The 26,161-nt window shown below is 44.2% G+C and overlaps 1 long non-coding RNA gene across 2 annotated transcripts in view; it reads right to left on the reverse strand.

The window, feature by feature from the left end:
* LOC138989909 (uncharacterized) overlaps window positions 1-26,161 on the reverse strand; it is a 64,037-nt gene that overhangs the window by 19,390 nt on the left and 18,486 nt on the right. The window contains exons 3-8 of one of the 2 annotated variants that reach the window (XR_011466097.1): window positions 22,465-24,821; window positions 20,753-20,858; window positions 13,574-13,844; window positions 10,906-11,086; window positions 10,210-10,349; window positions 6,114-9,160 (exon numbers count right to left, since the gene is read on the reverse strand). This is a non-coding gene — a long non-coding RNA (uncharacterized lncRNA). Of the gene's footprint in view, window positions 1-5,156; window positions 9,161-10,209; window positions 10,350-10,905; window positions 11,087-13,573; window positions 13,845-20,752; window positions 20,859-22,464; window positions 24,822-26,161 lie in introns of those variants that run through there. The other variant, XR_011466096.1, reaches the window with a different exon arrangement.

The following is a 26,161-nucleotide window of genomic DNA, read 5'->3' on the forward strand; positions in this document are numbered from 1 at the left end:
CTGGCCTCAGAAAACTAGTACTAAAAGCTAGTTCTCAATTTGAGGTGGCCTGACAGACCTCACTAACAGACATTCATCGCTGTCTGTGGGATTTCATCATTATAAATACAGTTCACCCTTCCTCCTTTCTGCACTGCTAATAACTTTTCTCTTTGCTTTCATGCCACTCCTCTGAGAATGACTCTGATTAGCCCAGGATCTCTTTCTCTTTTCATATCTGGCTACAGGTCATGGGAATCTAGTGAATTTACGGATTAACTGCTCTTGAATCGGGTATTCACCTCTTGTTCAATCAGCTATGAGAATGGAGAGCTGGATAACAAGCTACAAAACATGGCTGTTGGGCCTACTTCTTCAGTAGGGACAAGGGTTTAGAGCAGTTTCCAGTAGATGATACTGGGGTGGGAGAATAGGGTGATTAGTTTTGTGAGTGTGTGGTTGGTATTTTTAATGAAAAATGGATCACTCCTTTTTAAATCAATTTCTGTCTTTGTTCTTAGCAATTCTGCCAGAATCTAGTTTCCTGTGTTCAATCTCCGGCACTGTGCATTATAATTAAGGGTAAGACAAGTTCCTGCTCCCATCCCAACACAATCCCTTCTTGCTCACTACCTCCCTGTGAGAAGAGTTGGATTAGACACACAGGCAGACCTCGGAGATACTGCGGGTTTGGTTCCAGACCACAGCAATAAAGTGAAGACTGCAGTAAAGCAAGTCCCATGAAGTTTCTGGTTTCCTAGTGCATAGAAAATTTATGCTTAGGCTATGCTGTAGCCCATCAAGTGTGCAATGGCATTACGTCTAAAAAAACAACATACCTTAATTTAAATACATGCATGTGTACTCAGTCACTCAGTCATGTCCAACCCTTTGTGACCCCATGGACTGTAGCCTGCCAGGCTCCTTTGTCCATGGGATTTTCCAGGCAAGAATTCTGGAGTGGGTTGTCATTTCCTCCTCCAGGGGATCTTCCTGACCAAGGAAGGGGATCCGTGTCTCCTATGTCTCCTCTGCAGGCGGATTCTTCACCCACTGAGCCATAGAAAAAGCCCAATTTAAATACAATTTATTGCTAAAAAAGGCTGTCATCTGAGCCTTCAGCGAGTAGTAGTACTAACATGAAATATTACTGATCATGTCACCGTAGCAAGTACAATATTGAAAAAGGGCTTCTCTAGTGGCTCAGATAGCAAAGAATATGCCTGCAAAACGGGAGACCTGGGTTTGATCCCTAGGTCACAAAGATCCCCTGGAGGAGGACATGGCTACCCACTCCAGTATTCTTGCCTGGAAAATTCCATGGACAGAGAAGCCTACCGAGCTACAGGCCATGGGGTCACAAAGAGTCGGACACAATTGAGTGACTCTTTTTTCACGTTCATTGCCAGAATTACCAAAGTGTGACACAGAGTTATGAAATGAGCAAATGTTACTGGAAAAATGGTGCTGATAGACTTCCTTGATGCAGGATGGCCATAAACCTTCCAGTTGTAAAAAGCATAATATTTGCAAAGCACACAAAAAAGTGAAGCACAATAAAGTGAGGTGCGCCTGTATGTGCAGAGGCAGTTCATCCCCTTGGAGGATGCAAAGGTAAAAGGAGCAGAAAGAAGGCCTGGGAAAACCGGAAGACCCTATTTCCCGTTCCCATCAGATCTCCTCCCCTTCTCCTTCCCTCTCCCCCACTTCTCTCCCTATCTCCCACCCTATTTCCTAAGACATAAAGGGCTACAGCCACAGCAAAAGCTCAGAAAGTATAACAAATTGTCTCCAATTGCCAGGTTTATTTTCAACATGTCACAGCTGGAGTAGGACAGGAAGCTCCTTGAGCCAAAATTTAAGCTTCAGGATGGGTAAAAAACTGGCCTTAAGTAACTTTCTTTCTACAAGACAGAACCCAGAGATAGAAGTTTATGTATAAAAGGAAAAAGTACAGGTTTTAGTATGTTAGAATAAGCAATAACTTTTGAAATGAAAATGTAAATGCTAATCATTAAGAATTTTCCAGAATATTAAATTATGTATGTGTACATATTTTTTCCATTAACAAAGCAAAAAAAAATTAAACTCTTCAGTTTGGTAAGGTCTTCCATTTTTCTGATTTCTAAAGAGGGTGAGTCCATAGTCTGCCCTAATTTTATATTTTGTTCCTCTTTCTTCTTTTTTTGATAAATATTCTTCCCTGTGGCTAACATCAAGTGTGGATTGGCCAGATTATCTGGATATACTCCAAAAGAAATATCTCACTCATATCTTGAAAGAAAAAGGCATTTAGTGTACATATGTCTAAAAGCTAAAGTGGCTTGAGGGTAGGGATGGGGGCAGTGATGATGGATAGAGGAGGCAGGGTTTCATATTTAACTAGTAAACTTTGACCAGACTTTCTGAACCTTAGTATTTTAGGAATTTGAGTTGGCCAAGTCAAAGACTCATACACAGCAGGAATCGGAAAAAGCAGATTATTTGCATGAGTTTTGCACTACCACATTGGATATGCACTGTTTCATAACCGGGCACAGCACAAACATGTTTGTTTATTTTAAGGCTGTCTGCTGACCTGCATTGTGAGTTTGCTCAGAGGGCCACTGTGGCAGAGTTGAGAGCCCAGACCTGGGACCTCTGAAGGCAAATGCTGGTATCATCACTTGAAAAGCTTTCTCCATGCTGGCTGGCTATAGTCGGGACAGTCCTTAGAAAAGCTGGCTCTTGGTAATTTGAGTCAGACTGATTCAGCAAACACGTTTTGTCTTATTTTTTTTCCTTTTGGCCCCACCACATAGTACATGGGATCTTAGTTCCCTGACCAGAGATTGAACTCGTGCCCCTTGCGTTGGCGAGCACAGTTCTAATCATTGGACCACCAGCAAAGTCCCGATCATGTTCTCTTTTAAATCACCTATATGTCCCTAAGTATATTCCAAAAAGCCTGAATTCCCATCCACAATAGGGGTGTGAAATGTGACAAAATGAGTCTCAGGGTCTTATTGAAGTGATGCCACAGGGTTTAGAATAAAGAGAGGTGAAGAATGTGGACAGGGAGGTCAAATGTGTGAATTTGGGAGCCAGACTGCCTGGCCTGGCTTTTTCGGTCCTCCTTTTCCCAGCCATGTGATCTCAGGTAAGTTATTTAACCTCTCTGTGCCTCAGTTTCCCAATGTGTAATATGGAGATTACACTGCTCCTATTTCAAAAGCATCATTATGAGTATTAATGAGTTAATAATAAAGTTTTAAAGGTGATTAGGACATTGTATGACAGGTAGTAAATGATATACATGTTTGTTAAATAAAGGAAAATATACTTATGGCAGGTGAACCTTACAATGACTGACTCCAGAACTCTATATCCTCAGGTGAGAAAGGGTTGAATGTTAGAAACAACCCAAATTGGAACACATCTAAATAAACTACAGTGAGGTTATACTATGAAACACCATACTAGCCACTTTTAAAATGAAGTATGTCTATAAGTGGGTTTCCTCAATGGCTCAGCAGGTAAAGAATCTGCCTGTCAAAAAAAAAAAAAAAAATCTGCCTGTCAATGTAGGAGACACAGGAAATATGGGTTCAATTCCTGGGTAGGGAAGATCTGGAGGAGGTAATGGCAACCCACTCCAGCATTTTTACCTGAAAAAATCCCATGGATAGAGGAGCCTGGCGGGCTACAGTCCATGGGGTCACAAAGAGCTGGACATGACTGAGCGACTAAGCATGCATGTATATATACTGCTGCGGAATAATCCCTAAGATATATTGTTAAGGGAGAGAGCAAGTCCCAGTACAGCATATGCAAAATTAATTACGAGAACTAGCACTTACTGAATAATTTCTATGCATCAGAGCTTTACATATATTAACTCATCTAATCTCTATACAAGGAAGGTACTAGTTTTTTCACCACTGTGAAAATGAGAGTCTCAGGGAGGCCAGGGTTGAAACTAACATGCCTAGGTTATTCTTTCAAACTTGTAAGTCAGATAATTCACTTTGGATTCAGGGAGTGGAGGAAGTAAGGGATAGAAATGACCTGGAATTATTTTATTTGAATGCATTTCATTTGGAAGGCACATTCTCTTCTAACAAAGACTATGCAGACATTAAAAATAGGGAGTATCCCTGCAGTGCATAGATGGAAAAATCTCTTAGATAGCCTTTTAGGTGAAAAAAGCAAAATGTAGAATGATGATGAGTACAGAAAGATTATTTTTATGTAAAATTTTGTTAAAGGACATACATACATGTGCAGTAACAAGGATACACAAAACTTAGTAATCGTAGTTATATTTTGGGGAGGGATTTAGGGGCAGAAGAGGAGCTTTTATTTTTCTCTGATAAAATTTATTGCTTTAATTTTTTCCCTTGGGTTTATTACTTTTATTTAAAAAAAAATACTGTGAAGCATTACTAGACTGTGGGATTAATGACTATTATTGTTTTCATATTTATACTTCCCTGCAAAAAGTAAGTTACAGTATATGTTATTTAAAAAAAATAAAAACAAGGTAGCATAAAAAAATAGTGCCTCCTCGCCTCAGGAGTCCTAATGAGCTATAGTCACAGAGACGCCAGACCAGTCAAAATTGGAAGAAAGAGCTATAATCACAGGAAAGAACTCTCCCCACAACTTGAAGTAGCCCAGAAAAAGCAGCAGTAATGACAGCAGGCCTGCCTTCAAGAAAAGCAGAGACAGTAGCCGTGGCAGGCCCTGCAGTGGCTGGCGTAGGTGATAACACAAGATGACATCAGAAAACAAAAACTGCCACACAGAACCCAAGGCCTCCAAGAAAGAGAGAAACTGAAGGGCTTGAGGTGTAAAATCAACAAGAGGGAACTTAGGAGTCAATGCTAAAGTGATTATGACTCACAGTCTGATGGTCCTCAAGACTTGAGTGGCCTTGGAGAAACCGGATCACAGTTGTGTAACCAAGGCCCTGTGCTGGAGACACATAATGGATAGATGATGGTCTTCCTCCAGCCCCAGGTGATCTCAATGAGGTCAGTGTGCCAGACCCCTCAGCAAGGCAATATATAGGCGTCAAACAAGCATTTCATCTTACCTCCTTCTGCCTGCCAAAACCCTGGCAGAGAGGAGCATCATTACATGAGAGAATGCATGTGGCCTAATTATTTGTCACACTCGATCACTAGACCAGACCCTTTAAGAGTAGTCCAAAGAATTTATTTCATGGGAACCAAATACAGTAATTCATGTTGCAATCCTGCCCAAATCACTGAACAGATACTTTAAGACCCAAATTCCTTAAAACCAGCTTTGATTTAGCACACACTACACGTTCCAACTAGAGTTTCAAGTGAGTGGAGCTGCCCACACGAAGCCATTTCTCACAGATCGCTGGCAGTTAAGTGCTCAAGAAGAAAGAGATTTCTTCAACTTCCTTTGGGTCTCACAAAACGAAAGCAGCCGTTACATAATAAAGCCTGTAAAAAGCTCCATGGGTTAAGAAGTCCCCTGATGTTTTTTCTGCCTTCAGTCATTTGTTTCAAGTATTCAGAAACAGTGAAAGTTCACGAAGCAAAAACATCTTGGGCAGGAAAAGAAGTGTGAGAGTTAGTCAGCAGCTCGACTCACTCATAGGTCCATGAGGTTGTAACTTAATCTTGACAACATAGTCTTTCCTGGAAGAGCTTTGAGCAGCGATTTATCATTTTATAATTTGTGGTTTCAATGTGAGCCATCAACCAAGCAGCTGTCTTGGTCTGAGGCACTTTTGAATCTTTCAAAAAACCCCAGGGAGGCAGGAAGCCGGCTTCAAACTTGAGGCCCCAAACTCGTGGGGTTTAAGGGAGAAGGCACAAAGGCCAGGATTTCTGTGTGCGCTCTCTAGTCTTTGGAAATGTATGGAATGCGTTCCTGTGTTTGTTTTAGACTTGGTGGGGGCTGGGGGGGGAGCATACTTCGATAGCTGGAGCCGTGGGCTGGCCCCTCGTATCTCTGGACGGCTTTTCTTCTGTTGCACGATCCCCTGGGAAATGAGAAGCTGCAAGCTGAGAGGGGGGAAATGGGTGGAGAAAGGGGAAGCAAGGGGGAAGGGAGGAGTGCCCGCGATAACTCTGCTGACTTCACAGTTTTCCACCGTGGCCTGCCCTGCCTACCTCTGTTGACTTCAAAGCTCGAGGAGTGCCTCTGCGCTCGTGCTCAGCCAGCCCCGCGGCCGCCGGTGGGAGAAGGCATTGACTCTTAGCCCCAGGACCGCATCCATCCGAGAACGACATTTCTGAAATTAACTTTGCCGTGAACAAAAGGCGGCTCTGGGTCACCCAGTGCTGGGATTCCAGCATCCACCAGGGCGAAAGGCAGCTTTTACAGAGATGTCTCCAGAAACTCGGGCGGTTTCCCAAGGTGTCTCACTGGTTCTGCAGCAGTGTTGGCCGTCTGTGGGCCGATGGGCGTGGCTTTCGCAATCGTGTTGGGGCGCCCGGATTTGGGAAGACTTGCCTCCTCTCCTCCGAGCAATGCAGGGAATCAGATGTTTGCTGGCAGCTCCCACAGTCTGTCACCATTCTCTCCCCTCCCTGCTCCCCACGCTGGGATTGACTTGTTTTCCTTCCCATCTCTGTTTTCTCCAGAGTCCTCCGGCCTCTCCCGAGAGAGGAAGCGGAGGAAGTAAGAGGACCATCCTGGCCGCTGTCACTCATGACCTTCTAATCTGCTTATCATTCTAAACCCAGGACGGAAAGAGGCGCAGCACCTTCTCTGAGCAAAAACAGTCACCACAGAATTTCACGGGCTGAAACCAAGATGCACAGCACAGGTTTGAAATATACGTGCATGTGTAAGACGAGTCAGACGGCAATGCAGGAGACCTGGGTTCAATCCCTGGGTCTGGAAGATCCCTGGAGAAGGAAATGGCAATCCACTCCAGTATTCTTGCCTGGAAAAGCCCATGGATGGAGGAGCCTGGCAGGCTACAGTCCATGGGGTCGCAAAGAGTCAGACACAACTGAGCAACTAACACACACACATGATGTTTCACAATTCTCTCCTTCACTAACCCCAGACAGTATTGGATGTATGAGCAGCTTTAACGATCTTCTACTGTTCGATGTGAATTTAAAGATAAGCATAGGCTTAGTTCAATCTCTCAGTCGTGTTCAACTCTTTGCGACCCCACGGACTGCAGCATACCAGGTCTCTCTGTCTATCACCAACTCCTGGAGCCTACTCAAACTCAAGTCCATCGAGTTGGTGATGCCATCCAACCACCTCATCCTCTGTTGTCCCCTTCTCCTCCCACCCTCAATCTTTCCCAGCATCAGGGTCTTTTCAAATGAGTCAGTTCTTTGCATCAGGTGGCCAAAATATTGGCGTTTCAGCTTCAGCATCAGTCCTTCCAGTGAATATTCAGGACTGATTTCCTGTAGGATGGTCTGGTTGGATCTCCTCGCAGTCCAAGGGACAAGCATAGGCTAGAAGTAGATATCTTGGAAATTCAGCTTCACTAGCCGAACTAAGCACCACAAACAGTTCAGAAGGACCTGTAACTGGTTACAGATCCTAGTTACAGTGTTTTCCCCCTTCTAACGTTCTCACTGCTAGCCTTAGGTCCTGGCTTGAGAAGGGTCTTAGAAGGGTCTAGCCTAGTCTTCGGAGAAGGTGATGGCACCCCACTCCAGTACTCTTGCCTGGAAAATCCCATGGATGGAGGAGCCTGGTAGGCTGCAGTCCATGGGGTCGCTACGAGTAGGACACGACTGAGCGACTTCACTTTCACTTTTTACTTTCATGCATTGGAGAAGGAAATGGCAACCCACTCCAGTGTTCTTGCCTGGAGAATCCCAGGGATGGGGGAGCCTGGTGAGCTGCCGTCTTTGGGGTCGCACAGAGTCGCACACGACTGAAGCGACTTGGCAGCAGCAGCAGCAGCCTAGTCTTTTCAGAACATGGCCACACCATGGGCTGTCTGTGCCTCCTGGGTCCAGCTTTGTACTTGGATGCAAGGGTATTTGGAAAACAACACGTGATTCTTGTCCTTAAGAAAATTAACAGAAACATCGAATTTTCGCTAGGAAATTAGTGAGCAAGATAGCCCAAACTCTCTACAACTAGAGATTTTAAAATCAAGAAATGAAAACTTAGGTTAGTTAAGAGAGCTGCCTAAGGTAAATGTTTCCTTGGTTAATCCCACAAACAAAAATTAGAACCAGAGTCAGTTTGTAGCAAACACTTCCTTGTGGACTCAAATCTGAATAAATGTTACTCAAAACAAGATGCGTGTGTGCGTGTGTGTATGCTCACTCGTGTCCAACTCTTTACAACCCTATGGAATTTTCCAGGCAAGAATACTGGAGTGGGTTGCCATTCCTTCTCCAGGGATCCTTTCCAACCCAGGGATGTAACCTGAGTCTCCTGCATCAGCAGGCAGATTCTTCACCTAAACTGTACCACCTGGGAAGCCCATACAATAGATGCACTGAGGCTCTTTTATGGTTAAGGTAACCTGCTCTTGGTCTTCTAGATTCAAACTAACTCCACCCACCCTCAACCTCTGTATGGGGTTTCAACCAAGTACTGTCAATGCATTTGAAATTGATTCAAAATGCTTTCTGGAAAGCCATCTCAGTTGAACTTGCAGGCACTGTTGGGGTTCCCTTCCAAGAAAGAATGGACTGACATTCTCCCTGGACTAGACCCAGGTTAGGCTCTGCCTGCCTGGGAGTGTGTCTCCGTCTTTGACAGTCTGATGGCTAAAGCTCCAGGTTCCTGCTCTTCAATCAACACCACCAAATTCCTGCAGTGTTGGCTCGACTCACGAGCCCACAGAGTTGAGACAGTTCTTTTTTTACAGAGACACTAAGGATGTATGTACCTTCTTTCCCCTGAATTCTTTCTCAAACTTTCTCTGTCACGATTTACTACTATTTACTGAGCATCCTGTATGGCCTGGATACTGGGGAAAACAAGGTGACTCATGGACTCTGTAAGTGCCATAGGGAATCACTGTATAACCAAATTAGAGATGAGAAGAACAACATAAGAGGAACATCCCACAGCCCCACATCCACCCCACCTAACAAAGTGAAGGAGCTAATACTCAAGTTCTTCAGAGTTCTCTTGGCTCACTTCCCAGCTGTGGTCAAATTCTCTGCATGCTCGTTCCTCCTTTTCTGGATTACTTGTGGAATTGCCAGGAGGACAGAGGCTTGAAGAATGCAAGCAGGAAAGAAAAAAAAAAAAAGGAGCATCTGCAAATGATTGACTGAAACCAGTTGTAGCTGGGCAGAATCAGGGTTTTCAGCTGCAAGCAACAGAAACTAACTCTGACAGATTAAAGAAAAGGAATTTCTCAAAAAGCTATCGAATAATCCCTGAGAAGGCTGAAAAACAGGATCAGAAAACATAAGAACTGAGAACTCAGGATCATATCTGAGGCCACAGGTACAATCACAGCCTAGCAAGAGTGAGATGAGGGCACCTCTGCTGCCACTGCTGAGTGCTGTACCACGGCTTCCACCATCACTGTCTTCAGCCCTCGACACTTGATACCACCATGGGCAGTGGGAGCCTGGATATTTTTGTCACCCTACAGCCTCCCCCAGAAAGGATTCTCCAATGTCCCACTTTGTTGATGCTAATAACTTCTGATTCCTTCCGGAGCAAGAGCACCTGATTGGCCAAGTCTTGGTTGTATGTCCACGTCCTAGCTGCAAAGTGGACTAGACTTTTCTAGAGACTTCTAGAAGACTAGAGCAGTCTTTTTTAGGGCGCTGAAATTCATGAAGTGATAGCATCCCAAACATGGGAAGGGGGTTCAGATGCTCAGTAGCCAAAAATGACCCTAAGCCCCCTTCCTCTAATCCCATGTGGAGGGAGAGCGTGAGTTAACACTGACCTGCCAGAGGATTAGAAATAAGTCCAGGAGACACATTTCAGCACTGAGGCTGGTGTCCTCTGACCCAGAAGCAAGGCCCTTAGGCCAGTAAGGTCAGCACAACCAGGGTGAACTTCCCTAAGAGAAGGAGGTAGAGACTTCTCCCTGGGTGCCCCCTACCTCCAGCCTAAGCAAGGAGAAGCGGGGGAGCTGTGGGAAGTCTCCCTGGGAGTGAGAAGTGCAGTCCCCTCCAGCTCTAGCAGCCTTTCCTTCTGCAGCTGGATCAGCCCCGCCTAGCCCCTCCATCCTTTTCTCACCAACAGGAAGGAAATCCAAGCTGCCACCATCGGAAAACAAAAGCCTATGTCAGAAATATTTACCTTTGGCCTTGATCTCTCATCCCAGACCTGCTGCTTAGACTTTTCACAATTTATGGATCCTGACATATGGTGATTCATCTTGGTTTTGTCACTGCTAGCCACCACGCAGAAGGGTTGGCCTCCGAGATGGGGGTGGGTGGCTAGGGAGAAGGGACACGTGTGCTCAGCAGCCACCCTTCAAAGTCCCAGGCCACAGTTTTCTCTTACGGATGTTGCCCAGCCCAGGGTGGGCGGTTCATCTGTGGCTTATTTTCCGTTTGTTTTAGTCCCCCACCCATTTAGTAAGTTGGTCTAAAAACAAAACAAAAAAAGCCCCAAATAAAACCAAAAAAGGAAACTCTTTTTTTTTGAGTCATCTGATTATTTGTTCCCTGACTTTAGAAGAGAGGCAAAATAACCCCAAAGTGTAGCACTTTACTGAAGGATGATACATGGGATTAGGCAGTCCCTCAAGCCATTCTCAGGATCCTGCCCTGGGGTGGGCCCTTGGTGACACTCTGTTTTCCTTTATCCCTTTCCTGAGGATGTGGCTAGAAAGATAGTTGGATAACTCCAGCTATCTGCTTCTAACTTGGGGGGAAAGGCTGGGTGTGGAGAGGATGGCGGGGAGGCTGGGTGCGAGGTAGAATGTGGCTGTTTCCAGCCATCCTTCCGCTACCTCTCACCACAACCCTAGATACTTACAAGCATCCCTACCTTTTCCTGTAGGCTGTCAGAGCTCCTGGGAGAGCCACACATGAAGCCTTCATGAAAGCTGTTGTGTAGTCACTCAGTCGTGACTCTTCAACCCCATGGGCTGTAGCTTGCTAGGCTCCTCTGTCCATGGGAAAGCTCCAGGTGGTGAAAACTTCTGAGTTCCCCCTGATTAATCAGATCACTAGAAATGAAACAAAACAAAACAAACAAAAAAAAAAAGAAAAGAATATTTTTAACACCTTACAAGAGTGCCTTCACTGAGTCAAAGTTCAATACTATAGTCCCATATTTCTTAGAAAGTAAACAGAAGAAATAGAAGAACAAAAACCAAAAGAAAAAAAAAGCCTACCCACATTTTGATATCTTGTGAAAACACAGTGGAAGACATTTTCCATTATGTTTCTCAGCCTCTTGTCTTTTAGGATCTATGTGATAAATTTCACGTAGAATTCACAAGAAAAAGATTATGTTTCCTCATGAGCTAATATTGCTTCCTTTTTTTCCAGACAGTAACCAATTGTGTTTCCCTTTTTGCTTTGACTGTCAGGGAGCCTGAACTTAAGTTTAATACCCATTTACAAAATTATCTTATCTCCAGCTCCTGATCTTCCCCTTCCTCTATGTGGTTTCTCAACCCCCCCTTTCATCTTTACTTTAACTGCTTCATCTAGTTGTACATTTAATTTCAGCTACACCAGAGTTTTTAAAAAACCTGAAAAGTGCAACAAACAACAAAACTAACCATCAAATTAGTAACATGACCAAGGTCACCCAGAACTTGGTCTCACTTCCCCAATATCTCCCAGGTGGTTAGTGAGACTCACAGGCTAGACACATGCAACGATTAGAATATGTTCAAGCATTAAATGAGAAGAACAAAGATTCTAGGGATTGAGGAAACGTATCAGTGAAGACTGGAGCAGTCAAGGAAGGCTTCCCGAAGGCGGCAGTACTTATTGTAAGCTTTGAAGGCTTGGGGTTAATTTCAAGGGTTCATTTCATTGGATCATTTATATAGTTTGGCTGGACTACATGAAGCATGTACCTTGGAATTTATCCAACTGGCTCTTTTCTGGGGATAGTTTGTGCACTTAGTCTGAGAGGCCAGTGCATTACTTTCTAGGGAGCAATTATGTGAAGGCAATCAGGTGAGTCCTCAGTAAAATGGTGAAGTGGGTGGGACAGGTCGGGGCACTATATTGGCATTTTAGATGGGATAATTCTTCATTGGGACTATTCTACATACCACAGTACCCTTGGCATCCTGCTTCACACCCACTAGATGCTCATAACAATCCCTAGTCACTGGGACAGCCCCAAATTCTACCCGTTGTCCTCAACACACCCTGGAGGGCAGTGATGCACGCAGGTGAGACGGACCACTACCTCAGATGCCCAAAATTCTCCTCGCAGTTCTGCCATCTACAACTGGATTTCCAGATTTAGCAAATAAACTATAGAACATCCAATTAAATTTGAATTTCAAATAAACAATGAATAATTTTTTAGTATAAGTATGTTCCAAATATTGCACTACTTGTTGTTTATTGGAAAATTCAAATTAAGCTAGTGGTCCTTATTTGAGCTGGAAGCCCTACCCACAGCCCATTATCACCATATACAAACCTGTCTCCCAGAAATTCCCTTTGGGTTGGTCCTTCTGCTGTGTACTGAGCTATCCTCTACTTCTTCCCTGCAAGATCCACCTATTCTGTATTTCAGTTCTTCATGTTCAATCTCAGCTAAATCACAAGGGGAGGGTAAATACTTTAAATCAGAGGAACAAATTCTTTTAATAACGTAACCATCTTACCTTAACCTGGTTAAAGTATCAATATACACCAGTCTCTAGAAGGCTCTCAGATCAAATGGTGGTGGGAAGGACAGACAGGGAAACAGGAAGCATTTCTAGGGCTGACAGCTTATGCCATGTGACCCTAAATTTCAATGAGCCTCAATTTTGCCTGCACAATGGGGAACTTCACACACTGTTGAGGGCTTCCCTGGTGGTGCTAATGGTAAAGAATCCGCCTGCCAATGCAGCAGACATGAGATTTGGGTTTGATCCCTGGGTCTGAAAGACCCCCTGGAGGAGGACATGGCAACCTACTCCAGTATTCTGGTCTCATGGAGAATCTCATGGACAAAGGAGCCTGGCAGGCTACAGTCCATAGAGTCATAAAGAGTCAGACACCATTGAGTGATTAGCACACACACAGGCACGCACTATTGATGAATTATGCTAGGGTGGAGCCTGGGACTGGGGATTTTTTAAAGCCCGAGCCTGACCCCAGGGTCTCCCTAACTTGCAACTGAGGTTGAGAATCACTCCTTCACTTCCTGAGAAAAGTGAGAGAAAGGAGAGAGCATGATAAAGAATGAGAGAGAAACAGAGAGAATAAGACCTGGTCTCAGGGGCTCTGCTTGGTGTTGGTCATTGAGGGGATTTGGAAGAAGCAAGAGGCAAACACATTCCACTCAAGCAGGGGGAAAAAAGTTCAAGAAAGTAATATACTTCGAATGTGTTCCATTTTGAGCAAAACAGATGTGAAAAGGCACTTCTGAAGAGCCCAGTGAGTGTTTCATTTTATGCCAAACACTGTCCTTAGGGATGTTCCAGCTTACCAAAAAAAAGTCCCCTAGAGAGAGTCCCATTTTTCTTTATTACCTAGTGAGTCTAACCAATGCCAGGATCAGGTTCAGAAACCGGGCTGCTCACACGCATGGCCTTGCTGGTGTTGGCTTCGAAGCAAGCTTCTGATGTTACCACGGGCACCTCAGTGAAAGAGGCTCCCCTCTTGGCTCCGTGTGGGCTGTGAGCCCAGAGTGTCAGTCTGCGTGCCATCAGCACATGCAGGCCTTGACTCTGACAAGTAGGTCAGCATCGACATGGCTCCAGCCTCCACCAAGAGGTACTTGTCCCTGGCAGGAAGCTGCTTCTGCAGAATTAAAAACCATCAGAGTTGATCAAAGGAAGTGCAGGGTAGGCTGGCGGGCGGGCCAGATCCTAATCTCCACTTGCTGGCCTCACGCATCACTGCACATGAGTCACCCCACTGAGCTCAGCGGACATGCTGTTTGGATTAGGCTTTTACAGGCGAGGTTTGCCAAGCTTGCACAGAGCAGACGAGAGGCGAGGGAGGAAGCTGGGATATGGGTTAGATGTGGTTGCCCAGGTGCCAGGGAGGAGGCAGTTGGCTCCCTAGGTACACAGGACAGTGGCAGTGGGGGGGATTGTGAATCCTGCTGTCTGTGGCCTACTCTTCAGCTCAGCTCCACGAACCCCATTAGGGGCAACGGAGCCCACACCAAGCCTACACATCTTTCCTCTCTTGCCAACTCTCCAATTAAGATGTACTATTACAGGACTCACATCTTGCTTTCACTCAACCATTTGCCTCTTAACGAGCAGGAATTCCTTTTCTCAAAAGCAGGCAACACTTCACCACTCAGGCATCTTGCTCAAATGCAGTGGAGTCCAGCAAAAAAAAAAAGGGGGGGGGGAGGGAAGTCAGAAAATAAAAATTCCTAAATTAAGAGCCAACCCATAAAAGCAGGGCTTCCCCTAGTGCCTGGCTGGTGTGACATCACCATGAGTTACTCAATGAAAATGGTGTCAGAGTAGCAGCTCAATTACATGTGGAAAATTTCCTTAAGAAATAGAACTCCGCAGAAAACAAAAAGGTGTTGAAAAGACCCTGAACTTAGGTTTTTGGGACCCTACCTCTAGAGGGGCTGACTTCCTGGGCATAGACCTAAATGGGATTCTCTTCCAAACAGTGCCTAGCAGGATCTTGGTACTCAAGAGCAGCAACGGAGGTAACCCAGCGGTTTGTTTTGCAATGGTGGGAACAAGATCAAAATCCTTTGTCTCTGATTCTGCCAAGTTTTGCTTCCGTGCATGGTAACTTAGGAAGTAGCAGCCCCCATGATTTTGTAAGCCAAAGACTTTTGGCTTGTAGTCTCTGCTGGGATTCTCTTTAGAGTATTTTAGACTGTCATTTATTAAAAGCATCTAAATGGAGGTGGCAGTCCCTGACACTTTTCAAAATAAATGTTGCCACTGGTCCCTACACCACGCTTGACTCTAAACCATGAATTTCCAACCTTATTATTGCTCAATTAGTTGTAATTTAAAATTTCTTATTCCTGGCTTCAGGTTTCTTCTCACCTATCTGTAATTCTCAGGGTACTCAAATTTGCTCAGGAAACCTGTCTTTTCCTTCTTTCCTGCCTTTATCATTTTCAGTTAAGAATGGAACTGGAGATAGGAGGTACCAGCCTGGAGAGGATTCCAGTCACTAAAGCACAGTGCAGCAGAGGTTAAGGTCTGACCATTAGGTGAACCTGGTTGAACCCCAACTCTGTCACCAACTCCCAATGTAATCTTGGAGCAAGTTTCTTAACCCCTCACAGCCTCAAATTCCTCATCTGTGAAATGTGGATAAAAATCATCCTAACTTCATTGAGGCGGAGAAGGCAATGGCACCCCACTCCGGTACTCTTGCCTGGAAAATCCCACGGACGGAGGAGCCTGGTGGGCTGCTGTCCACGGGGTCGCTAAGAGTCGGACACGACTGAGCGACTTCACTTTCACTTTTCACTTTCATGCATTGGAGAAGGAAATGGCAACCCACTCCAGTGCTCTTGCCTGGAGAATCCCAGGGACGAGGGAGCCTGGTGGGCTGCCGTCTATGGGGTCGCACAGAGTCGGACACGACTGAAGCGACTCAGCAGCAGCAGCAACTGCACTGAGGAGGACTAAATGAGCTAAAGGCAAGAAAAACATTTAGTAAAGCCCTGGCACCCAGTAAACACATAATCAACGCATTTTTATTTCTATTACAGTAATCACCCTTCAACCAGCACTGTGTAGCTAATGGTAGTAAGCTTCATTGGATTCTATTGCTAACATTTTTTCCTTCTGAAATTTCTCAGTGCCCAGAGAACTAATATTTGCTTTAATCAAAAGTACTTGCTTGAGAAAGACAAATATCATGTGATATCACTTATCTGTGGGATCTAAAAAGAAAAAAAGAATACAAATGAACTTATGTATAAAACAGAAACAGATTCAGACTTTGAAAACAAACTTATGGTTATCAAAGGGGAAAGGCCAGGATGTGGGGCAGGGGGTAAATTAAGAGTTTGGGATTAGCATATACACACTACTCTATATTGGAGAAGGAAATGGCAACCCACTCCACTGTTCTTGCCTGGAGAATCCCAGGGACGGGGAAGCCTGGTGGGCTGCCCTCTATGGGGTCGCACAGAGTCGGACACAACTGAAGCGACTTAGCAGCAGCAGCAGCAACTACTCTATATAAAATAATCAACAAGGACCTATGATATAGGACGGGAACTCTACTCAATATTCTGTAATTGGGATAAGAATCTGGGAAAAGAATCTGAGAAAGAGTAGATGTATGTATATGTATAACTGAATTACTTTGATGGACACCTGTCAACACTGTAAATCAACTATACTCCAATACAATTTTTTTTTTTAAGAAGTATCTGCTGGATGGCGCCCGTTTATCCTTTGTTAGGAAAAGACCATAGGAGAGGAAGAGAAGAAGAAGGAGAGAATCATTTACAAGTGATGAAAAGGAGGTATTTTCCCTTGGGAGTTCCTTCCTATAGCTAGAAAAGTCCCATGACTCTGGAGCGCTTGGTAGGGATTGGGGAAAGAGGGTGCAGATTCATGTCCTTGTGGAGTCTGTTAGTCGAAGAAGCCCTGGATAGGAACGTGATGCGGCTCAATGAATCTAAAATGTACATCTACCAAGCTTCTGGGTAGAAAGGGATGATGTAATGACTAGAGGTCTTTCTGTTCGGAAGGGCACCGTAATAGGCAGCATTGCTAGGGCAGATCCTGGGCGTAGTCTACAGGTAGGAACTGAGAAAGGGGGAATTGGAGCTGCTTTGCATAACAAAAGTGAGGCATGTCCGAATTTAGTTGGGCAGAATGTGTTGGAAGAATGAAATTCATGTAGGATGATTCTCCCCTCACTTCCTTAGTATGGATTTGGACTAACACTGATGGTTTTTCTTTGGTGTATGTGTATGTGTGTGTGTGTGTGAGATATCTAAGAATTAATCATTGGTGATCAGAAGACCATAGGAAGAATGAGGAGGGGTACCTTGATTACACTCTGGCAGAGGGACCCTAAAGAGAACAAGAACTGGAGAAATGAAACCTCTCATAGATTATTCTGGGAGTCATCTAACAACGGTATGATTTCTGAGTAACTTAGACTTTGAAAAATGTTTGGCTGTGGATTATCCTTATGCTATAGATGGTCCTATTTGTGGTAGAGGGTAAGGGTTGGATGGGTTTTGTTGAGTGGGGATATCATGGGGCTTGGAGGGGTGTTGCAGTAAATGGTAAATATAGTGACAGCTTGTATTCTTTGTCTTTTGTGTGCTCTACTCCCGGCACCTAGAATGGTGCCTTGGACACCACAGGCAATTAGTAAACACTTGAATGAATGAATGGCACCATGGAGAGCAGTGGGCTCACAGAGGAAAAGAAGAAATAGGTTTGGCCTTGGGACTGGTCAGCAAGGTTAGGAAATGGACCAGGCCTATGAAGACACACTGCTAAGGGCTTTTCCTTCTTCACCTGGGGCTCTGGGAACAATTATGTTTAATTTTCATTTTTTCCCCTATACATATCCCAAATTTTTAATGAAGTGGCCTACACATTCATGTTAGATGTGTAGAATTAAGAGAGAAGACAACAATAGCCAATGTGACTTCCCTGCACTGTCCCTTGTATTAGTTTTCTATGGCTGGTATAACGAACTGTCACCAACACCACAAATGTACTATCTTACTGTGCGCAGGTTAGAAGACCTAAAATCAAGATGTCTACAGGGCTGCATTCCTTCTGAATCCACCAAGCGAGAATCTGTTTTCTTGCCCTTTTCAGCTTCTAAAGACAGCCTGCATTCCTTGGCCTCTTCCTCATATCCCTCTGACCTCTGCTCCCATCGTCATATCTCCCTCTCTGACTTTTACTCTCTTTCCCTTATAAGGACCCTTGTGATTACATCGTGTTCACCCGGATATTTCAGGACAATCTCCCCAACTCAAGGTCCTTAACTTAATTGCATCTGCAAAGTCCTTTTACCATGTAAGGTAACATATTCACAGGTTCCAGAATGTGGACGTTCTAGGGGCCGTTATTCTGTCAATGTCACCGCCAAGGCCACCATGAGTGTCATACTCGGGGAAGATGGCAGCCCCAGAACACAGGCCAGGCCCCACACTCCGGCGAGCAGAAACCTGGCTGAGGGTGGAGCTGGGGGCAGGAGAAAGCAGTGGAGCTGGCCACAGCCTGGACTGGCTTTGGAGATGAGAGACCCATTCTTCTCTGCAAATCTACTGGGGGAGAGTGGTTCTCAGTGACAGAGACAGAAAGACAGACTCTGCTGTTACAGAGAGAGGGGCTGTCCAAGCAGCAGACACTCAGGTTACAGCTTTTTCCAGTTTGGAGATTAAGAATTTGAAACAATTTGTGAAGTGCCATGTCTGGTTTATGGCAGGTGCACAGTTCAATAAAAGCCATCTATTATTAATACCCAAAAGGAGAGGGTGGGGAGGGGTGTTCCAGAGCCCCAGCTGCTGGGAGAAGCAGGTCACATACAGCTCTATATCCCCAACCCCAGGAAAACAGGAAGAAGACCTGTCATGAGGGAATAAGGTATGAGGCAGGTGTTCAGAGGTAGAGTTCCAAGTGCCCTTTATCTTAACTTCTTCCCACACAAGCTAGGAGGAAGCATCTGGCCAGTTCTTTAATGAAACTTGGAACTCACTGCTGTAGTCAAGAAGAAAATATTTTTGTGGTTTTTCTGTGGGGGAAGAAAGTAATAAATCTTTCTGTTGTTGAAGGAACACCTTTCAGTGGTATAGCTCTGAGAGGGATATATTATTATGAAAGTGTAAGTGCCTGAAAGTTTGTTAGTCGGGGCACTGGGAAGCTTCATGTATACCCTGAAGGGTAAGAACACAGGACGAGCTGGTGGTCCCAAGCTCAAAAGGTGGTCACGGAAGATACAGCTTTAAGAAAGTGGCTTTCCTACTAGAACAGCTAGGTTTTTGGGGTGAGTGTTGGATCTGGAAAGCTCCTTTGTATTTCCCCATTGATTTCCTACAGAGCCCCTGCTCGGCAAAGAGCATCTGTTTTCACTGCCTGCTCTGATCAGTCAGGTATGGCAGGAAAAGGGGTCATGGCCTTGTTCTTAAGGAGATCATTCACCCTGGACAAATGTGATGAACCCTTGCTGGACGTTCTAGGCACTGATCCAGGTTCAAGGCATAGGGTAGGGACCAAAACAGACAACAAATTATAACTATGTATCAGGTTGTGATAGGAGAAGGCAATGGCACCCCACTCCAGTACTCTTGCCTGGAAAATCCCATGGACGGAGGAGCCTGGTAGGCTGCAGTCCATGGGGTTGCTGGGAGTCGGACATGACTGAGCGACTTCACTTTCACTTTTCACTTTCATGCACTGGAAAAGGAAATGGCAACCCACTCCAGTGTTCTTGCCTGGAGAATCCCAGGGTTGGCGGGGCCTGGCGGGCTGCCGTCTATGGGGTCGCACAGAGTCGGACACAACTGAAGCGACTTAGCAGCAGCAGCAGTAGCAGTATCAGGTTGTGATAGTGGTAGAGAGAGAGCAAGGAGAAGAAAAGGCTGGGTGTGTGTTGGGGTGGGGGGAGAAGGCCTCCCTGATAATGGGGTACTTGTGCAGAGATGCGAAAGAAGTGAAAGCGGCAAGACGGCAAGTCACAGAGACATCGGACGGTTGGCCCGGATGGAGGGAACACCTATCAAAGCCTATGGAAGTAGCTCGGGGTCTTCCCTGGAGGTGCGGTGGTTAAGTTTGCCTTCCCTGGCCCAGGAAGATTCCACAGGCTGCCTGTGCACCACCACTACTGAAGCCCATGCTCTAGAGCCCATTGTCGTTTAGTGGCTAAGGCGTGTCTGACTCTTTTGTGACCCCATGGATTGGAGCCCGCCAGGCTCTTCTGTCCACGGGATGCTCCAGGCAAGAATACTGGAGTGGGTTGCCATTTCCTTTTCCAGTGCATGAAAGTGAAAAGTGAAAGTGAAGTCGCTCAGTCATGTCCGACTCCCAGCAACCCCATGGACTGCAGCCTACCAGGCTCCTCCGTCCATGGGATTTTCCAGGCAAGAGTACTGGAGTGGGGTGCCATTGCCTTCTCCTATCACAACCTGATACATAGTTATAATTTGTTGTCTGTTTTCCTCCTCCAGGGGATCTTCCTGACCCAGGGATCAAACCCACATCTCCTTCATTGCAGGCAGACTTTTTACCAGTGAGCCAGGGAAGCCCCTGGAGCCTGTGTTCCACAACAAAAGAAGCCATCGCAATGAGAAACCCATGCACTACAACAAAGAGAAGCCCTGCCTCACCGCAACTAGAGAAAGCCAGCGCACAGCAGTGAAGCCCAGCACAGACAGAAATTAAATAAATAAAGTAGCCCAGTTTTCAGTGAGTGCTATGCACACTGCCAACCAGGGTGACAGTATCTCCTTCCTCATGCACAGTCCTCACCCACAACAGTGGGTGGCAGCTCCTTTGTGTAACACATCCCAATCTCCAGCCGTGGTGGACTGGGCCTGAGGAGGGCATCCATTCACACTGGGCACTCTTGCATGAAGTAATGGCAAGCATAAGGGAGAATCAGCAGTATGCTGTGACTGTCTCCAGGGCTGACCTGGGGTTTTGAGTCTAGGAGGCTGGAGTTAGAAGGCCCAAAGCCTGTGTGACTGAGAGTGAGTTTATCAGCCTGTCCTTGAGGCAGAGACTCACCCCAAGGCTATGCTTGTGCAGTCGAACATTTCTTCGGGCAGGTCAGTCCAGTGCTGCTCATCTGCTTCCATCTCCTGAGTGCGGGTATGTAGATGAGGTGCAGAGACTGCAAGGAAGAGCACAGAGCAAACAGAAATACACTGAGATTGCTTAGGCTTGGAGCAACATTCCTCCAGGGCTCTCTCTGCACACACACCTGATGAGAGTAGAAAGAGGAATCAGATTTTTCAAAACTCTTTTTATGAATAGTTTTTTTTTTAAGGCACTACCTTTTTAAGAAGTCTGGGTGTTTCTATCTTGATAATGTAATTTAAAGGTTTAAGTAAGGTTTTTTGTTTCATTTTTAAAAGGAATTTTTCATATGAGGAAGCTTTGTCCCTTTAATAACCTGAATATCCAGGGGGAATGGAGCAAGTCAGGCTCTGACTCGTTGCCTCTTGTTCCAAGCTCTGCGGTCTCTTGGATTGCAGCCTCTCCACAGCTTACCCTGACTTGGCTGAGCAGTTTTTCTTCATGAGTAAAATGCAAACAGCAAAGTTCTCAAGGCCAGAGCATTTCTTTCCACTGGGGAGGTTATGAATTTCTAAGGTGTTTCTCTGCTGGGCTGAGATTTCATTAACTAAATTATGTAAAGGGTCTTATTGTCATGTGTTGTTCAGTCGATAAGTCATGTTCAACTGTTTTCAACCCCATGGACTGTGGTACGCCAGGCTTCCCTATCCTTCACTGTCTCCTGGAGTTTGATCAAATTCATGTCAATTGAGTCAGTGATGCTATGCTTAACCTAATATCAATCCCAAACAAATACCAATAGTTGCTAAATAAATACCAGTGCCTATAGAAGTTACATCAAAAAAGAAAGTTCTTTTTAGATACAGAGGCATACCGGAGTATTTACAAGTGAAATGACATTGTGTCTGGGACTTGCTTTTAAAAATTCCAGTTAGGGACTTCCCTGGAGATCCAATGGTTAAGACTTTGCCATCCAATGCAAGAAAGTGCAGGTTTAATCCCTGCTCAGGGAGCTAAGATCCGATATGCCTGGAGGCCAAAAAACCAAAACATAAAACAAGCTATACTGTAACTAATTCAGAAAGGCATTAAAAATAGTCCACATAAAAAAAAAATTTCCAGTTAAGGAAATGTGCATATTTGTGGGGGAGGGGATGGAAGTAGGATGGGGTGCTCCTTGAAACAAGATCAGCGCCTGTAGAGATTGTTCCAACTGGGTGGGAGGGACATGGGGTTCACTACGCCATTCTGTCTCACTTTGTGTATGTTTAAAACATTTCATGATAAAAAGTTAAAAGGCTGAGAAAAAAAAAAAAAAAAGAGATGTCAGTCTGCCCCACTCTTTGCTCTGGACTCCGCTGTTACATAATAACATCAGCAGAGATCCGAACATGGGGAATTTGATTATGGGAGTTTTCACAGTGTGACTTCAACAAAGGGAGAAGTTTGATGGATTATTTCTGGAGAGTGGAGCAGTCAGGGTTTCCAAGAAGAGTGATGTTGAAATGAATAATGAAGATTCCTTGCTCAGTGATGCAGCCTAAGGGCTCTTGTCAGAGGTTCTGAGAAATTGCAGAAGGGGCCGGTGGTGATCTGGTGGATCAGCGCTTCCTTGTGCAATGCAGGAAAGATCCTCAGGCTCCCTGCACTTTCCCCACAGTCCCGAGAGGATGGTTGTAGGATTTACTTGTACTTTATACCTGGGGCTATGGGCAGTGCAGTGCAGCCATCCAGGGCCAGTGTGGCTGGTCGTGGTGTTCTCCGGAGTCTCGGTGACTGTCAGGGGAACCCAGTTGAGGGAGTGTGTGCAGGGTAATCAGGCCTGGCAACCAGTCTCTTGCATTCTCGAAGATTCCCACTAAGCCCAGAAAGGAGCACTGGAATGCAACACGGGAAGTTCTTTCTTCTCAGCCTCTGTCACTGGGCTCATAGGGTGGGGTGGAAATTGGTCTATGGGTGACCACACCCATCTCCCTATCCACTCTGGCCAGAGACTTTACATCCTCAACAGCTGCTGTCTGTGTTTGGCTTTCAACTCAGGCTGTCTGCACCCAGCTCCCAGAAACCAGTTTGCAGGGGACAACTGTGACACCAACGTTCCAATCATATCTGACCTGTACCCTCGCCCTACTGTCCCCCCTGCCTACTGTCCCCACTGCCACGCACACTGCATGCTCTCCTTTCATTTCCAAGACAGCATTTATCTCAGGAGGTGCGTCACTGATTTGTTCCATGGTTTCGTTCTGGAGTTCCTTAAATTTATTCCAAAAGCTCATCGCTTAAAATGTGTGAGGATTTTTTTTTTTTTTAGGTGAGTTTTGGTGGAATAAAGAATGAGGTGATGGAGATGCCTTTATCTAGTACTGCTCACACCACTCTGTGGGATAAGACTGGACAGTGAGTGATGCTTTAGGAAATAACTTGGCTCTTCCTTGTCATAATTAATTCAACTAATCAAGATGTGACATGGGCTATGAACTCTGTGGTACTGCCTTTTTAAGAGCTCATAATCCCTTAAAATCACTCAAGCCCTTCTGTATAGTAATAGCACTCCTGGAAATTTCTACAAATAAAATAATTCAAAAGAAGGGGGAAGGAAATCTTTATATGAATATAGATATTTATGGGAGAATCACTGATAACTGTGAAAACTGGAAACAATGAACAATGGACAGTAGCAGAGGAATGGTGAAACAAATTATGAGGTATCTGTCTCTTTGAAAGGCACACTATCTCAAAAACATTAATGATCCATTTTGGGGGGGCTAATCCCTTTCCCTGGAGGCAGTTGAGCAACTCCTCTGGAGGAATGATTCAAATCACTCCTGATCTTTAAATATTAATCGTTGACCAACTTAATTAATCATAGCATCCACATAGCAGCAGACACATGCAGGCAAACCCAGAACCTCTGGAAAAAAATAATGACAAATCGAAAAAGACCAGCCAGAAACCCCTGACAGCCAAGTACAAATGAGGGGTTGGCATGGGCAAGACTTCTTTCATCATTACTTCTCCTGTTGGAAGCACTCAAACAAACCATCCATCCCCGGCTGCTCTTCTCTCATAATCTTGCCCCAAACTTGTATGGGTAGCTCAGGGCTAATTCTGGGCCCAGGCTGCCAATGTTGTGTATTAGTGGAGTGAAGCAGGCTGACAGTCTGCAGCCCGAGAAGGTTTCTGGAGAAGAGTTTGTGTGCCAGTGTTAATTACAGCTTGACTTAAACCTTAGATTGTGGATAGACTATGAAAAAGGCAGATGGATGACTATGTGGTGACATGAACCCAGATACTTAGATCTCTCAACAGAAAAAAGAAAAACCTTAGAATCGTCTCCAGGGGACAGACACTGTGGTAGGTCCAGTGAAAATTATAAGTTTTGGGTTAGACACAACTTCTGCCCACAACCCAAAAGAGTGTGTTAGGGGGATAGAATAGAAATACAGATAGAATTCTAGTCAATAAACATAGCTCACAGAACAAAATGTAAGTACCTCAAAGGAATAAACTATGAATTAGGTCACTTGGGTTCAAACCCCAGCTAGGCTTTCTGGTCAACTGTGTGATCTTAGACAAATGTCTAGGACTTAATTTCATTTTAGGTAAAACAGAAATGAATAATGCCTAACTCAAAGGCAGGCATGAGGATTAAATAAGATAATGCATTTGAGAATCTGTTGAATTCACAATGTGGACTGCATGAGGCGACGTTTCTCAAACCTGGCTGCACACGAGAATCACTCTACCAGTGAAGTTGCTCTGTCGTGTCTGACTCTTTGCAACCCCATGGACTGTAGCCTACCAGGCTCCTTCATCCATGGAATTTTCCAGGCAAGAGTACTGGAGCGGGTTGCCATTTCCTTCTCGAGGGAATCTTCCAGACCCAGGGATCAAACCCAGGTCTCCTGCATTCCAGGCAGACGCTTTACCATTTGAGCCACCAGGGAAGCCCAAATCACTCTGGGGAGTTAAAAACATAATGATGGCTGGGGTCACGCCCCCAGAGGTTCTGAATTGATTTTTATCATGTGTGGCTTTGGTGGTGGGATATTTAGAACTGTAAAAGAGAAAAAAACAAATCTATAATTATAGTTGAAGATTTCAAAATCTTTCTCTTACTAATTGATGGAACATGTACAATAGAAAATCAGTAAGGATATAGAGGACTTGAGCAATGCTATCAACTAATTTAACTTAACATTTTTAAGAACATTCCACTTAACAGTGTACTTATTCTTTTCAAGAGCACACAGAAAAATTTCCAAGATAGACCATAGTCTAACTACAAATTAAGTCTTAAGAAATTTTAAAATATCCAAATCAGAAGAATGTTTTTTTGTTATAGAGGAATTAAGCTAAATGTTAATAACAGAAAGATATCTGGAAAGTAGCCAATTGTTTGGGAATGAATTTGCACACTTCTACATAACCTACAGGTCAAAGAAGAAATCAAAAGGGCAATTAAGAAATAATCTGGAACTAAATGAAAACACAGTATATCAAAATTTCTGAAGTTTAGCCAAAACGTATTTATAGGCAAGTTATACCACTAAACATAGTACAGAAGAAGAAAGGCCTTAAACCAATGACTTTAGATACCACCATAAGCAACTAGAAAAAGAGCAAATTAAACCTCAACTAAGCAGAAAAATGTAAATTATCAAGATTAGAGAAGATATTAGTGAAACAGAAAACAAAAACAATGGAGAAAAATACATGAAATTAAAAGCTGGTTCTTTGAGAAGATTAGTAAAATTGATAGACCTCTAGCCAGACTGATCAGGAAAAAAAGAGAAAGAAGACACAAATTACTAATATCAGGATTGAGAGAGGTGATATCACTATGTATTCTACAGATATTAAAATTACTATAAGATAATATCAAGAATAGCTTTGTGCCAATAATATGACCAACTTAGAGGAAAATATAAAATTTTTTGGATAGAATTTATTATTCAAACAAACAAACAAAAATAGATAACCAGTATAGCTCTACATCTGTTAAATAAATTGAGTTAGTGGTTAAAAATCTTCCCACAAAGAAAATTTTAGTCCAAGATGAATTCTATCCAATATTTAAGGAAGAAATAATATTAATTCTATATACAAACACTTCAAGTAACTTGAAGGGGATGGGGATGGAACATATCCCAACTCATTCTATAAGATTAGAATTACTCTGATACCAAAACTAGACAAAAACATCACAATAAAAGAAAAGCAGAGACTGATATCTCATGAGTATAGATGTAAAAATTCTTAAGTAAGTTTTAGCAAATGGAATCTAACTATATATATATACATATATATATATATGATAATAAATAGTAAACAAATGGATTTACCTCAAGATTTCAAGGTTAGTTTGATATTTGAAAATCAGTGTAATTCACCATG

The sequence above is a fragment of the Bos mutus genome, chromosome 11 (assembly GCF_027580195.1).
Source record: "Bos mutus isolate GX-2022 chromosome 11, NWIPB_WYAK_1.1, whole genome shotgun sequence".
NCBI classification, from domain to species: Eukaryota; Metazoa; Chordata; class Mammalia; order Artiodactyla; family Bovidae; genus Bos; species Bos mutus.